This window comes from Cibotium barometz, chromosome 53, assembly GCF_041138505.1.
Source record: "Cibotium barometz isolate CiBa-2024 chromosome 53, ASM4113850v1, whole genome shotgun sequence".
NCBI classification, from domain to species: domain Eukaryota; kingdom Viridiplantae; phylum Streptophyta; class Polypodiopsida; order Cyatheales; family Cibotiaceae; genus Cibotium; species Cibotium barometz.
In genome coordinates this window covers 10,367,545-10,378,646 of record NC_141098.1, presented here as the reverse complement: position 1 = coordinate 10,378,646, position 11,102 = coordinate 10,367,545, and the positions used below count along the sequence as shown (strand labels likewise).

Sequence of the window (11,102 nt, the reverse complement as noted above, 5' to 3'; positions counted from 1 at the left end):
ATCATCAAATATTTGTCAAAATTAAATGCTGATTGGGCTACAAAGCTGGATACATTATTTGAAACATACATAATTTAAGAGGCCGACACTTTATCTCAAATTTCATTCTCAAAGAGGGGCTGGTGATGGCCGACGCCATCCATAATTTACAAATAATTCCTCGCCAGCTTCTTGTAATGATCTTGTAGCACACACTACTATATGGGTACATCTCTAATCATATAACATGGCTCGTGACTATTCTCACACTCCATAAAGTTACAATTTGTTCTCTCATTTCTCCCTCTACTACTATTGATTAGCCCTACTATATTTCCTTGAGCATAGGGTCTTCCATCAATATAAAGCCGTGATCCACAATTATATCTAATGTTTCTTTCGGTGAGTGAGGCCGCATTAGCACAAAGCCCATATGTTGTCATACTTTTGATAAAGCGAACACAAGTGCATGCCATGCGCCCCAACCATAAATGGGCCCACAAAATGACATAAGAGTCACCTCTGAGTTTGCGGGCATGCGTAAATCCTGTGCAATAAAGAGACCTCGTCCACCATTGGGAATGGTAGATGGTGCAATCACATATCGAGCACCCCAAAAGCTGAAAACCTCTCCGTCTGCTGGAAGGGCTGCTCCCAACCATCCTCCATAGCGTCTACGATCGTACGTTTGAATGAGAGATAGAAGACGATCAGGCAATGGATGATCACCCAATGATTGGGCACCGAGGGGCAAAGAAGTTGATGATGCCTCCATTTGCAACTGAAAAACGGCTTGACCATATCGTGTGCGTGGAAGGAATGAAGGATCAATTCCATGGTCTTCACAATCCTCATGAAATCGAGGATGTAGAACTGGTATGTGCTGAATAATGCATCATTGTTGATTATATGAAGGGTGAGACACACATGGAACACGATTAATAGTGCGGAGTAAACTTGGATATGAATTTATACATAGTTCTAAAATGACATCACTTACCATGGGATGCTCCCGTTCCTCTTATGGTGGCATATCAGGACATGGACCATACTGCTCCATATGGGCAAAACATATGCGTCGCATTCGTCGATGAGTGCCATGGCATGCTGCACACCAACATGGGATTCTATCAACGTAATATGTTTGTGAGTCGCCTAGTGTCATAGATGATGTGGAAGAAGAGGAACCATCTCCTCTCGCAACTACAGATGGACGCACAGGAAGAGTGGGAGGAGGCGGTGTCCCAGAGGATGATCCGGAATCTACATTCATAAAATATTAATGTCATATTAATATCATTAAAAATCAAAGAAAACTTGAACAAAAATAATACACATACAAAATCATCCTAGAAGTGTTTGTAAATGCTATGGTAGCGCACAATGCATATTTGCTTATCCCCAGGTTAGGAATAATGTTCTTCCCTCAACAGAAACTAGTTAATTTGTAATCATACCTTCTTACTGTACTTATGTCCATATTAGAGGCTTACAGTAACCTTGCACAAAATAGTTCTTCAAGGTGTAATTGACATGCACCCAAATGCGTTAGCATAGCATATACGGACCGTCAGCCGGTCCGTATGCACTATGGATGTGCAATTGGTCCATTCGGAGAGCTAGTACGCTCTCCAAATGCACCCAATTGAGCATCCATAGCGCATACTGACTGCTACATTTATCTATTTATCTATCCACCTACCTATGTATATGTGTTTATATATCCATCTATATGTTTATTAATCGTAAATTGTGAAACCTTGTAATAACACACTGTTGTTAAATGCTTAGGAAATTTGCGGTCGTCCCTGAGCATACACGCCCACCTGCGATGTGCAAAGATTCTTGGAGGCACTTCAGGAAAGAGATTCGCTTGAGAGTGACATGGCCTCAACAGAAGGTACACAAAGTTAATTCACTCAATGCATATGATAGGTACTTCTCGAATAGCATTAATTATATATTCATATAAAAGCGCATTTAATTTGCAGGAGGCAGCACAGGCTCGTGTCCAGTCAGGGCACACCTCTCGGCTTTTGGCCGGATGGGCTCTAATGGCTTTCGAGCACTCTTTGTAAGTGCACAAATTTTTTGTTCGACTATCTATAGGTATTTGTATATACATACATACATATATATATGTATCCATGTATCTATGATCTCATATGCATTCAATTCACTTCTTACTTATATATATGCAATGTTTAAATGACAGAGAAAGGATTATGGTCGAGCACCATCTGCAGACGAGATACGGAGAGCCACAATTTACGGCTACAGAGCGCTACAGAAGGAGATGCCGACACCCGATGCTTTTGTAAGTAATTCTATCAAATATTATTTTATGCCAATCAAGATCTGTATGTGTTATATGTTATATGGTTTTTTTTATACTCAAATAGCCAATAGACATTTTTAATTGCAGGAGCAACATGGTGAGAACGACATGGACGAGGTTGCTCGACAGGTAGCAGCAGGGTTATCATCGCAACCACCTAAGAATGTACAAGAGGAGGACTCTTCCTCCGATGACTCCGATTAATGATAGAGCCATTTAGTGCTGAGTTTGTAGACATAATTTTTTGATACATATAGTCGCTCATTCAGAATGATGGCGCTCTTTCATTACATTTTCTTTATCTATGTGTGTTTTTGGCCATGATGCACATGTGTTATATCTATCAAGAGTTTCTTGAAGTGTCTACCTCCCAAATCTACAGATTTAAATGTTAATTGATTGCAAAAATTAATTTATACTTACCGTAATCGATGTCGGCCATTTCTTTTTCAAAAGTCGATGTATGTCGATTCTTGGGTCTTTTGTCGTACACGAATGCGCGTGCGTGTGTGTGTGTGTGTGAGAGAGAGAGAGAGAGAGAGAAAGAGAGATTTTTTATGATGTTTGTATACGTACGATGTGTGTGTGATAAAGAGGCAAGTGTGTATGAGAGAGAGAGAGAGAGAGAGAGAGAGAGAGAGAGAGAGAGACCAATGTTTATGTGAAGTGTGTGTGTGTGTGAGAGAGAGAGAGAGGGAGAAAGAGAGAGAGAGAGAGAGAGACTAATGTTTATGTGAAGTGTGTGTGTGTGAGAGAGAGAGAGAGAGAGGGAGAAAGAGAGAGAGAATGTGTGTGCAAGAGACACAAGTGGAGATAATGTGTATGAGAGAGAGAGCGAGAGAGAATGCGCATCGGCTAAAAAAAAACGTTCAGAACAAAGGTCTTTTAAGCGACCCCAACGGCTAAAAAAAATAATACAAATAGGGTCGCTTATGCCACCTTCGTAACGTCGTTTATGCCACCCAAACAGGGTCGTTTATGCCACCCAAAATAGGGTCATTTATGCCACCTTCGTAGGGTCGTTTATGCCACCCAAATAGGGTCGTTTATGCCACCCAAAATAGGGTCGTTTATGCCACCTTCGTAGGGTTGTTTATGCCACTCAAAAAAGGTCGCTTATGCCACCCAAACTTAGGTGTTTATGCCACTCAATTTGCGTCGTTTATGCCACCAAACAACGTGGTTTATGCCACCCTCGAAACGTCGTTTATGCCACCCAAATGCGATGCATGTGCCACCCTAAAAACGTGGTTTATGCCACCCAAATAGCGTCGTTTATGCATCGCAAAAACGTCGCTATAGAGGTCGTTTAAACGATGTTCAAAAGCGACCTTTGGAACGACTTCTATAGCGACCCCCGTAAGGGTCGCTACAGGCTTCTACTCTTGTAGTGTATGAGGGATACCTTGGACAAATCTCGGGCTTTGCTAACAACGCCGCCCGGCTACACAAGCACGGAACAGAGTTAGCGTTGAAGCCAGGAAAAACTTGCACTCTTTAAAGATAACAATTTTAATGCAATTTATTAAATACAGCATCACACAATTCATAACTTCATACAATTTATGTCATTATTTTAAAAGAAAAAGATACACATTTATTAGAACTAATATTAAAGAAATGCTTCTTTAAAATATAACCAAGCTAACTTGGCCACCATTTCCTTGAGGAGCTTGTAAAGGGAGGGTTGGGGCATCTTTCCTAATCTCGTTGTTGCGTGCTCCTCTCGGGAAAATATTCTGACATTTTTGGGATGGGGCCATATTAGACGTGGACTTGTAGAGCTCACTGTCGCGATCGAAACGCTTCATTCGGATCTCAATTCGGAGATCGTTTGCTCACCATATAAGCAAAAGACTATAGCGCACGAAAGGCAAAAACCTCTTATTAAAGTCTACGCAAATGGGGGGATTGTGAGATGTCCTTAAGACCAAAAACGTGGAGGAGGGCGGCTGCTGTAAGTCTATTCACACGGGGGGAGAAGAGTTAAGGACACTGCCTCCTAGCAAGAGGGGGATGGAGGAAAATTGGCTTATCTGAAAAGAGGCAAATGAGGGGGTGTGAGAGGGGTGGCTGCAAGGGGTGGCTGTATTGCAGCAAGTACACCACACAGGGACAGACGACGGTATAGACGGCGGCACAATAGGGCATACGTTGCGTAGAAATGCGTGTAGCCTGCTGTGGAGCATCCTGGGGGTTTATATAGCTGAGGGGTACGGATAGTACGGGCGCTACGCAAAGCAAGGGCGAAAGGACGGTGTACCGTCAAAGGCTATGGATCAGTGGCCTGCATGGGTCTAGGGGAAAGGCACGGTGTCAGTTGTCAGGGAAAGGAGTGGTATGCATGTACCTTATCTACTCTGGGGCAGCATGGGTGTCCATGTAGGGGTACCGGTGGACCACACAGTGGGCAGCCGTCCTTTGGTTCTTGTGCAGCCATCGTACGGGCGCCCTAGTAAAAGTGTGTACGGCCCAAATTTTGGGATAGGGTCCCCAAATTTGAGACGCCCGTCTCGATTTGCGTGTCGGATTGCCCCGGGGGGCGATTTTTTTTTTGTCCGGGAGGTTCTCCTGGTTGTTGGGGTTCAGACCATTCGTCAATCGGACGCCCGGTCGTGCATTTATTAAGGTTTAAAGGTCGTCGCTTTTTAACTAAAATGACTGAAATTTGTGTATAAGCTTGATCCGGTGTCTGTTTTGGATGCTATAAAATCCTATATTAGGGTAAAATCACGCGCAAATTCCAAATTTGGGCTCAGAATTTGAAGATTCTAAGTAGAAATGACTCAAATAATAAAATCATTGATTTTTATACCATAAAGACTCATAAATTTATTTCTTTATTATAGTGAAGATGGGTATGTTACATTGTCGGCATGCACCGGGAGTGCTACCTAAGTATACATGTAGCTACCAGCATGCACCTAAAGCAACCAGTGCATGTCGGGTCATACCTAAGTATGCCGGTAGCACCCAATGCACCGGGAGCGCCCAATGCATGTCGGCAGGTGCTACCTAGGCAAGCGGGTATCTTTAAAATGCATGCCGGATGCTACCTAAATATGTCGGTAGGTGTCGGCATCATGCACCAAGAGCTCCCAATGCATGCCGAGTGCTACCTAAGTATGCTGGTAACTACCAGCATACACTGAGAGAGCATCGATTGCATGCAAGTAGCTTCCAATGCGCCGATAACTACCGGCATGCACCGGGATCTACCAGCATATGCACCACAAGGTCCCAATGCATGTCGACACTACCTAGGCAAGCAGGTATCTTTAAATGCATGCTGGATGCTATGTAAATATGCTGGTAGTTACTAGCATGCACCGAGAGCTCCCAATGCATGTGTGCTACCTAAGGATGTCGGTAGCTATCGGCATGCACCAAGAGCACTAAATGCATGCGAGTAGCTTCCAATGCATTTTGATAACTACCGGCATGCACCCGGAGCACCCAATGCATGCCAGGTGCTACCTAAGTATTCTTGTAGCTATCGCCATGCACTGGGAGTACCCAATGCATGATGGATGTTACCTAGGCATGCCAGTAGCTTCCAATTCATGCCGGTAACTCTCGTCATGCACCGAGATCTCCCAATGCATGTCGAGTGCTACCAAAGTATGCCAGTAGCTATCTCGGCATGCACCGAGAGAATTGAATGCATGTCGATAACTACCGACATGCACGGGAGCTATCGGCATGCAAAATGTCGGGTGCTACCTAAGTATGTTGGTAGCTACCGGCATACACCGGGAGCATCCAATGCTAGTGCTACCTAGGCAAGCGAGTATCTTTAAATGCATGTCAAATGTGCTAACTAAATATGCGAGTAGCTACTGACATGCACCGGGAGGTCCCAATGCATGATGGGTGCTACCTAAGTATACCAGTAGCTACCGGCATGTACCAAGAGCACCGAATGCATGCAAATAGCTTCCAATGCATGCCAATAACTACCAACCTACACCAGGAGCTACCGACATGCACTGGGAGCTACCGACATGCATGCCGAGTGCTACCTAAGTATATCGGTAGCTACCGGCATGTACCGGGACTACCCAATGCATGATGGGCATTACCTAGGCATGCTGATACCTTCCAATGCATGTCGCGAACATGCATTGGGAGCTCCCAATGCATGTTGGGTGCTATCTAAGTATGCAGGTAGCTATCGGCATACACTGAGAGCACCAAATGCATACCTGTAGCTTCCAATGCATGTAGGTAACTACCGACATACCTAGGAGCTATCAGCATGCACCAAATGCACTCAATGAATGCCGGGTGCTACCTAAGTATGTTGATAACTACCGGCATGCACCACGGGCACCCATGCATGCCGAGTGCTACCTAGGCAAGTGGGTATCTTTAAATGTATGCCGGATGCTACCTAAGTATGTCGATAACTCCCAACATGCACCAAGAGCTCCCAATGCATGCCAAGTGTTACCTAAGTATACTGATAGCTATTGGCATGCACCGATAGCATCGAATGCATGCTAGTAGCTTCCAATGCATGTTGATAATAGAGAGGGCTGATGTCCCATAAAGCTGATGATAAAAACATTGATGTGCTGAGTGTAGCAGTAGACAGGGTTGTTGTACCATAAGCTGAGGATAAAAACATTGATGATATGTAGCAAAGAGTGGGATACAATCCCAAGATATGGTGCTGAAGGAAATATGCTATCAAATGAAGAAGATGTGCTGATGTAGGGCAGGCGTCGGAGCAGAAGCAGCTACCCCGTACAGGACTAGAAATCTCAAGCTAAAACTAAAAACAGAATGTTTTTGCTCAATGCTCCAAATGGACATCTATAGCTCTTTTCAAAGAGGACGACGAGCTGGTCATTCGTTTATGCCACCCAAATGCGATGCATATGCCACCCTAAAAATGCGGTTTATGCCACCCAAATAGCGTCGTTTATGCATCGCAAAAACGTCGCTATAGAGGTCGTTTAAACGATGTTCAAAAGCGACCTTTGGAACGACTTCTGTAGTGACCCCCGTAAGGGTCGCTACTACAGGCTTCTACTCTTGTAGTGGGCACAGCCATTGATTCTTTTCCACATCGAACATTTTTTGTCCGCGATTTACTTCATCTATCGTACCATAACAGAATTGAGTCTCAATTTAGGGATCCATCAATCCAGCCTAACCCCATCCTGTCCCGTGGGTTAGCCAACCGCCCAACCACTGTAGTGATGGGATCCAATTAAGAATTTGGTTAGGTTTTGTCCCGCGTACCAGGGAAAAGAGTTCCTAGGCCCCCTAGCCGGATATTCATGCAAACTTAAAACTAGTCACACCACTTACACACCCAAAATGAAATTGCATTTTTCACAGAATCAGCTATCTTTAAAAACAATCATTTAATGAAACCATTGTGTCACTGATCATAATCCTCAAAATCTCCGGTTGAATCCTTATTTCCAATCATTCCTTCATCGGTGTACCTATGGCATCATTGGCAACAAAAACGCTCTCCATGTGTCCACTCAGAGGCCTTTTTGATAGTTCCTAGCTCATAGTAACCGGCAATATATTCACATATCAAAAATGGAATCTCCGTTGAAGATCAGCAAGATCAACCAACGAATCCATATAAAAGAGCCATGGACTCATCCGTTGAGGACCAGCAAGGTCAATCAACCAGATCCATGCCCGAATTCAGAAAACAACTCTTACTCCTTGTTCAAATATCTTTCTTGACGCACGCGTGGGTATCGTCTCGGCGACCCAGAGCCCGAGCATCGTATGGTCACAGCACCCTCTAGGATCCTTCGCAGCAGCAGGTGACCTAGCGCTTCACTCATAGGCCGCTTCCTCGGTCCCTCATCCATCGTATTGGAAGCTCACCATTTTAATCGAACCGAGGCTGGTCAAGACCTCGGCCAGCCTTGTCAAGCTATTGTAACTTTATCAGATTAGGTCTCCATGACCTTATTCACAAGATGGTCAAATGCTTCTCCAGCATTCTTAACATAAAACAGTCATTTAAAAACAGTTCAAAAATATAGTTTCTATAAACGAACTCTTGTCTTTCCACATTGGTCCACATCAACGCACATTATTTAATTCCTCAACCATTTCATAAGTATTCCTATTCTCATCCAATCATATCATTTTCATCTCATCACATCTTTCCTTAATTTATCCTCATCAGATCTCATCCACTCGCATCTACCCATATACACATCTCATCACATCACATTCATTCACATCTCATTCATTCAGACTATATCACATTCACTCACATCACATCTCATTCATTTTACCTCACATCTCATTCATTGAAATCTATCCCGATTCACATCCCATCACATTCACATTCATTCATATCACATCACTTCTATCCACACATCATATCTCATTCATACACATCTCATCTCATTCATCCACATCCATTCTTTCCCATACTCATTCACATCCATCCTTCACATACACACTCACATCCATTCTTCACATACACATTCACATCCATTATCATCATAAACATTCACAAACATCCCATATCATTCATTTACGTCTGATTCACATGACATCACATCTCATCCATTCATTCACATCTATCTAATTCACATCACATCTCATCACATCTATTTACCTCTCATTCTCAACACCTCTATTCACATCACATCCATCCATTCATTCCCATCTATCTAATTCACATCACATCTCATCACATCTATTATATCCATCCATCCATTCATTCCCATCTATCTGATTAACATCACATCTCATCACATCTATTCACCTCACATTCTCATCACCTCTGATTCACATCAATTCACCTCACATTCTCATCACCTCTATTCACATCACATCCATCCATCCATTCATTCGCATCTATCTGGTTCGCATCACATCTCATCACATCTATTCACCTCGCATTCTCATCACCTCTATTCACATCACATCCATCCATCCATTCATTCACATCTATCTGATTCACATCTTATCTCATCACATCTATTCACCTTATATTCTCATCACTTCTATTCACATCACATCCATCCATCCAATCATTATTTATCTAATTCACATCTTATCTTAGCACATCTATTCACCTCATATTCTCATCACTTCTATTCACATCACATCCATCCATCCAATCATCTATCTGATTCACATCTTATCTCATCGCATCTATTCAGCTCATATTCTCATCACTTCTATTCACATCACATCCATCCATCTAATCATTATCTATCTGATTCACATCTATCTAATCATTATCTATCTGATTCACATCTTATCTCATCACATCTATTCACCTCATATTCTCATCACTTCTATTCACCTCACATTCTCATCACTTCTATTCACATCACATCCATCCATCCATTCATTCACATCTTATCTTATTACATCTATTCACCTCAGATTCTCATCACTTCTATTTATAGAATTTAAACATAGAATTTAAGAGAATTCTAATTTTGGATATAAACACTTTTGAAATAAAAATAAATCTTTTATGCATCTTTCTATGCATAAGTTTAATTTTAATGAGAAGAACACTTTTGAAATAAAAATAAACCTTTTATGCATCTTTCTATGCATAAATTCAATTTTAATGCGAATAACACTTTTGAAATTAAAAATATATCTTTTATGCATCTACGCATAAATTCAATTTTAATCAGAAAAACACTTTTGAAATTAAAAATAAATCTTTTATGCATCTTTCTATGCATAAATGCAATTATATTGAGAATAATACTTTTGAAATGAAAAATAAATCTTTTATGCATCTTTCTACGCATAAATTTAATTTTAATGAGAATAACACTTTTGAAATAAAAATAAATCTTTTATGCATCTTTCTATGCATAAATTCAATTTTAATGAGAGTAACACTTTTGAAATAAAAATAAATCTTTTATGCATCTTTCTATGCATAGAATTTGAATTCAATAATTAATATCAAAGATATCCATGCATATTCATAGGTGAATATGTACACGGAGTAAATAAAAATATTTCTTTTAGAATGCACAAACGGTGGGAATTACTCTTTTAGCATAACATAAAGATAAACTTTATTTCCACAAAATTTAAGAAAAGTTTGCCATAACCTCCTTTGTATGGCTGACCATTTCTCAATTTTCACATTCTAATATCACTTTAAATTAATCCCAAGTTGAAGTAAAGCACTCTAATCTACTCAATTTTCACTTTCTAAAGAGTAAACAATAAGAAAAGTTTAAATCAATTTATTTGTTACTCATTTTAGGATAAAGAAAGGCTGAATTCTTAATGAAGAGAAGTTGGTGGCCTTTTCATCAAGGCATAACATCCATATTCACATCAAAAAAGCAAGAATCAAAAAACCATTTATTGGAATTAAAAACAAATACAATTAAGCTTTCAATAAAGCTCTGATACCAGCTGTGAGACCCCTGCTCCCTCCGCGCACCAGAATCCTGGGAGCCAGCAGTGGAAGTAGCAATCTTGCACACAGGGCAGAGTTTCCCACTCATCGTCGGGGCCTCGCCCCATGAATGTTCGGACAAGAGACTAATCCCTTGGTGCCTCCAAACCAAACCCGGAAAAAACTTCCCTCGCCCAGAAAGCATAGGCGATTCCTCCAGGAGAGTTATTCTAACGTAGTCAAGGGCCTTAACTTCCCTTTTTCATTTCGACCGAACCTACAGATCACATGGCCGGATCAAGGGAGGAACTTGCACTTGGATCATAGAGACCAGCGCTTTTTCCCTCGTCAAAGAGGTACAACCATTGATTCTTTTCCATAAAACAAGGATTATCCGTGATTTAC

General features: G+C 41.5%; 1 long non-coding RNA gene across 1 annotated transcript; it reads left to right on the top strand.

Annotated features, from left to right (window-relative positions):
- Positions 1 to 2,020: 2,020 nt before the first annotated feature.
- Positions 2,021 to 2,435, top strand: LOC147608272 (uncharacterized). The gene is made up of 3 exons (XR_015264435.1): positions 2,021 to 2,053; positions 2,195 to 2,296; positions 2,405 to 2,435. It is a non-coding gene; the product is annotated as an uncharacterized LOC147608272 (long non-coding RNA).
- Positions 2,436 to 11,102: the final 8,667 nt, after the last annotated feature.